Raw genomic sequence first — 6,703 nt, forward strand, 5'->3', positions numbered from 1 at the left:
ACGGATGTTGAAATACCTTCTAGGCAATCAAATTTTGTTCAAAAGAAACTAAGTACGGCAGAAAGCCACGATCGTGAATTTGTACGAAAAAAATTTAGGGCACTTCTAAATAATAACTGGATTTTTTTAAAGAATATTTCTAATCGTGGATTTTTGAAAGAATATTTTCAATGAGACATCTTGGCAATTTTCGTGGATTTTGTGAAGAATATTTCAAATAGCACATCAGAGCCATCATTGGGCCATCATTGGTCTGATACGTGGATTTTTTAAAGAATATTTTTCATTGGGCCATCAGACCAATAAACGTGGATTTTTTAAAGAATATTTTTCATTGGGCCATCAGACAAATAAACGTGGATTTTTTAAAGAATATTTTTCATTGGGCCATCAGACCAATAAACGTGGATTTTTTAAAGAATATTTTTCATTGGGCCATCAGACAAATAAACGTGGATTTTTTAAAGAATATTTTTCATTGGGCCATCAGACCAATAAACTTGGATTTTTTAAAGAATATTTTTCATTGGGCCATCAGACAAATAAACGTGGATTTTTTAAAGAATATTTTTCATTGGGCCATCAGACCAATAAACGTGGATTTTTTAAAGAATATTTTTCATTGAGACATCATTGGGCCACCAATAAACGTGGATTTTTTAAAGAATATTGAGACATCAGACCAATAAACGTGGATTTTTTAAAGAATATTTTTAATTGGGCCATCAGACCAATAAACGTGGATTTTTTTAAGAATATTTTTCATTGGGCCATCAGACCAATAAACGTGGATTTTTAAAGAATATTTTTCATTGAGACATCAGACCAATAAACGTGGATTTTTTAAAGAATATTTTTCATTGAGCCATCAGACCAATAAACGTGGATTTTTTAAAGAATATTTTTCATTGAGCCATCAGACCAATAAACGTGGATTTTTTAAAGAATATTTTTCATTGAGCCATCAGACCAGTAAACGTGGATTTTTTAAAGAATATTGAGACATCAGACCAGTAAACGTGGATTTTTTAAAGAATATTGAGACATCAGACCAGTAAACGTGGATTTTTTAAAGAATATTGAGACATCAGACCAGTAAACGTGGATTTTTTAAAGAATATTTTTCATTGAGCCATCAGACCAATAAACGTGGATTTTTTAAAGAATATTTTTCATAGAGCCATCAGACCAATAAACGTGGATTTTTTAAAGAATATTTTTCATTGAGCCATCAGACCAATAAACGTGGATTTTTTAAAGAATATTGAGACAACAGACCAATAAACGTGGATTTTTTAAAGAATATTGAGACATCAGACCAATAAATGTGGATTTTTTAAAGAATATTGAGACATCAGACCAATAAACGTGGATTTTTTAAAGAATATTGAGACATCAGACCAATAAACGTGGATTTTTTAAAGAATATTGAGACATCAGACCAATAAACGTGGATTTTTTAAAGAATATTGAGACATCAGACCAATAAACGTGGATTTTTTAAAGAATATTGAGACATCAGACCAATAAACGTGGATTTTTTAAAGAATATTGAGACATCAGACCAATAAACGTGGATTTTTTAAAGAATATTGAGACATCAGACCAATAAACGTGGATTTTTTAAAGAATATTGAGACATCAGACCAATAAACGTGGATTTTTTAAAGAATATTGAGACATCAGACCAATAAACGTGGATTTTTTAAAGAATATTGAGACATCAGACCAATAAACGTGGATTTTTTAAAGAATATTGAGACATCAGACCAATAAACGTGGATTTTTTAAAGAATATTGAGACATCAGACCAATAAACGTGGATTTTTTAAAGAATATTGAGACATCAGACCAATAAACGTGGATTTTTTAAAGAATATTGAGACATCAGACCAATAAACGTGGATTTTTTAAAGAATATTGAGACATCAGACCAATAAACGTGGATTTTTTAAAGAATATTGAGACATCAGACCAATAAACGTGGATTTTTTAAAGAATATTGAGACATCAGACCAATAAACGTGGATTTTTTAAAGAATATTGAGACATCAGACCAATAAACGTGGATTTTTTAAAGAATATTTTTCATTGGGCCATCAGACCAATAAACGTGGATTTTTTAAAGAATATTTTTCAATGGGCCATCAGACCAATAAACGCAGATTTTTTAAAAAATATTTTTCATTGGTCCATCAACCTATAAACGTGGATTTTTTAAAGAATATTTTTTCATGGGCCATCAGACCAATAAACGTGGATTTTTTAAAGAATATTTTTTTATTGGGCCATCAGACCAATAAACGTGGATTTTTTAAAGAATATTTTTCATTGGGCCATCAGACCAATAAACGTGGATATTTTAAAGAATATTTTTCATTGGGCCATCAGACCTATAAACGTGGATTTTTTAAACAATATTTTTCATTGGGCCATCAGACCAATAAACGTGGATTTTTTAAACAATATTTTTCATTGGGCCATCAGACCAATAAACGTGGATTTTTTAAACAATATTTTTCATTGGGCCATCAGACCAATAAACGTGGATTTTTTAAAGAATATTTTTCATTGGGCCATCAGACCAATAAACGTGGATTTTTTAAAGAATATTTTTCATTGGGCCATCAGACCAATAAACGTGGATTTTTTAAAGAATATTTTTTCTTTGGGCCATCAAATCAATAAACGTGGATTTTTAAAGAATATTTTTTCATTGGGCCATCAGACCAATAAACGTGGATTTTTTAAAGAATATTTTTCATTGGGCCATCAGACCAATAAACGTGGATTTTTTAAAGAATATTTTTCAATGGGCAATCACACCAATAAACGTGGATTTTTAAAGAATATTTTTTCATTGGGCCATCACACCAATAAACGTGGATTTTTTAAAGAATATTTTTTCATTGGGCCATCACACCAATAAGCGTGGATTTTTTAAAGAATATTTTTTCATTGGGCCATCACACCAATAAACGTGGATTTTTAAAGAATATTTTTTCATTGGGCCATCACACCAATAAACGTGGATTTTTAAAGAATATTTTTTCATTGGGCCATCACACCAATAAACGTGAATTTTTAAAGAATATTTTTTCATTGGGCCATCACACCAATAAACGTGGATTTTTTAAAGAATATTTTTTCATTGGGCCATCACACCAATAAACTTGGATTTATTAAAGAATATTTTTTCATTGGGCCATCACACCAATAAACGTGGATTTTTTAAAGAATATTTTTTCATTGGGCCATCACACCAATAAACGTGGATTTTTTAAAGAATATTTTTTCATTGGGCCATCACACCAATAAACTTGGATTTTTTAAAGAATATTTTTTCATTGGGCCATCACACCAATAAACGTGGATTTTTAAAAGAATATTTTTCATTGGGCCATCACACCAATAAACGTGGATTTTTTAAAGAATATTCTTTCATTGGGCCATCACACCAATAAACGTGGATTTTTTAAAGAATATTTTTCATTGAGACATCAGACCAATAAACGTGGATTTTTTAAAGAATATTTTTTCATTGAGACATCAGACCAATAAACGTGGATTTTTTAAAGAATATTTTTTCATGGGCCATCAGACCAATAATCGTGGATTTTTAAAAAATATTTTTCATTGAGACATCAGACCAATAAACGTGGATTTTTTAAAGAATATTTTTTCATGGGCCATCAGACCAATAAACGTGGATTTTTTAAAGAATATTTTTTCATGGGCCATCAGACCAATAAACGTGGATTTTTTAAAGAATATTTTTTCATGGGCCATCAGACCAATAAACGTAGATTTTTTAAAGAATATTTTTTCATGGGCCAATAAACGTTGATTTTTTAAAGAATATTTTTCATGGGCCAATAAACCAATAAACGTGGATTTTTAAAGAATATTTTTACTTGGCCCAATAAACCAATAAACGTGGATTTTTAAAGAATATTTTTTTATTCGGCCATCAGACCACTAAACGTGGATTTCTTAAAGAAAATTTTTTATTGGGCCATCAGACCAATAAACGTGGATTTCTTAAAGATTTTTTTTTTTTTATTGGGCCATCAGAACAATAAAGTGGATTTTTTAAAGAAAATTTTTCACTGGGCAATCAGACCAATAAACTTGACTTTTTTAAAAATATTTTTCATTGGGCCGTCAGACCAATAAACGTGGATTTTTTAAAGAATATTTTCTCATGAGCCATCACCAATTAATGTGGATTTTTTAAAGAATATTATTTCATGGGCGATCAGAACAACAAAAAGAATTTTTTAAAGAATATTATTTCATGGGCGATCAGAATCACTGGGCCATCAGACCAATAAACGTGGATTTTTGTTAAGAATATTTTTCATTAGGCCATCCGACCCATAAACGTAGATTTTTTAAAGAATATTTTTTCATGTGCCATCAGACCAAAAATCTTTGATTTTTTAAAGAATATTTTTCATGGGCCATCAGATCTTTTATTTTGTAAAGAAAATTTTTCATGGGTCATCAGACATATAAACGTGGATTTTTTAAAGAATACTTTTTCATGGGCCATCAGTCCAATAAGCGTGGATTTTTTAAAGAATATTTTTTTTTCATGGGCCACCAGACCAATAATCTTTGATTTTTTAAAGAATATTTTTTCTTGGGCCATCAGACCAAAAATCTTTGATTTTGTAAAGAATATTTTTATGAGCCATCAGACCAACAATCTTTGATTTTTTAAAGAAAAATGTTCATGGGCCACCACACCAATAATCTTTGATTTTTTAAAAGAATATTTTTATGGGCCATCAGACCAACAATCTTTGATTTTTTAAAGAAAAATTTTCATGGGCCACCACACCAATAATCTTTGATTTTTTAAAAGAATATTTTTATGGGCCATCAGACCAACAATCTTTGATTCTTTAAAGAAAAATTTTCATGGGCCATCAGACCAACAATCTTTGATTTTTTAAAGAATATTTTTTTATGGGCCATCAGTCCAATAATCTTTCAATTTTTAAAGAAAATTTTTCATGGGTCATCAGTCCAATAAACGTGGATTTTTAAAGAGATTTATCTTGCGCTCCAACCACTACACACGGTGTCATAGGAGTTTTTCGCAACTTTCAGGCTATTTGCTCAGGAAGTGTGGAGTTGCCCCTGATAAAACTTGTTCCGTCGTATAGCGGACAGTGAACACATGTTGTTACAACAAAAATCAAAGCGATTCGAGAGCAGGTCCTAAACTGAACTTTTCCGAATTTTTGTGTGGGAGGTACCCGAAGGAGTGGACCGATTGAGTCCATATTGGAACAATATTTAAGTCCGGTAGAAAATTCACGATGTACAAAATACGGGCCAAATTTGTTACCCCCTTCAAGAGTTATCGTGCGCACAAATTTTCCGAACATTTTCGAACTTTTGTGAGGGAGGTACCGGAAAGAGTGGACCGATATAACCCATCTTCGAACTTAAACTAAGTTTGGGCAAAATATTACAAAAGCCATATTTTGGACCGAATCGGTTGATCCATTCGAGAGTTATCGTGCGCACCAGCCAGACAGACAGACAGACGGACGGACGGACATTGCTCAATCGACTGCAAATTGTCTGAAACACATTTCGTCCAAACATACTTGGGGTCTAAAACCATTATTTCGATGAGGCACATTTTGCCCGTATGAAAGTGTATATACGCTCGTTAGCATAAATGCTGAGGGTATAAAAATAGCAAAGCTAGAAAGTTTTTGTCGGTTTTCCTGTTTTTGCACGAATATATTCTGGACGGAATTCTTTCGCGTTAGAAAATCTTTAAGCTTTCAAAATATGTGAAAATAAAGGGACAATACAAATCATAAGGACTACATGCAATAAAAACTATATGCAATTCATGACCAAGTCTCAAACTGGATGTAAGCCAAAATTTTAGTGTGCTTAGCCTTAAAAGGAGACCCCCGGTTGTAAAGCTAAATAAAAACCATTTTTCATGATTTTTTTCCGAGAAAACTACGTAACTTTTTGGCAGATATTTTTCTTCATCTGAAAGAGAAAAATATTACGAAGTTTTGAGGCCGTCTACGAAACCCTGTTCTTATTAAAGCATTTTGCGGTGCCAACTCCATCTCGAAAACTAATAAACCAACTGTCATATAGTTTTGCGGCCGATTTCGAGAAAAACACAGTTTATATGCTACATACAAAATAAAATAAATTGTTCCCATCCAACGCTCATACTGAGGCAATATTGTTCCGACCGACTTAAAAATTTGACCACATATTCTCTTCTATTTATACTTTCTACTTTTTTCTAAAATTTATAAGTAGGAATCATCCCTTAAACTAAAATTCAGCGCTCACATTTCATTTGATCATTTTATTGAAATAGTAGCCGGCCCGGTCCGCGTTGCTGGCACTTGAAGCAATTTTATTTTACCTTAAGTCAGCAATTGTATTTTTATTGCATCGCTAATTAGTCGGGATCTGCAAGTGATTATAAATAAAAAATCTTCAGATTTGTTTGTGTCGATATGTAATTAAAACATACCGCTAAAAAGCTGATGACTTGAGACATGCATTTGTTTCATCTGCTGGAAGAGCATAACTGGAAGTGTTTGTCTGAAATCTAAAGGTGAATTGCTTCTTAAATTATTATGTGCCATTCTAAATTCGTTCCAGGTGATAAATTATATTTAATATTGCATATGTGCCCTTCATT

This window comes from Musca autumnalis, unplaced genomic scaffold (genome assembly GCF_047663935.1).
Source record: "Musca autumnalis isolate F117 unplaced genomic scaffold, ASM4766393v1 scaffold_4, whole genome shotgun sequence".
NCBI classification, from domain to species: Eukaryota; Metazoa; Arthropoda; class Insecta; order Diptera; family Muscidae; genus Musca; species Musca autumnalis.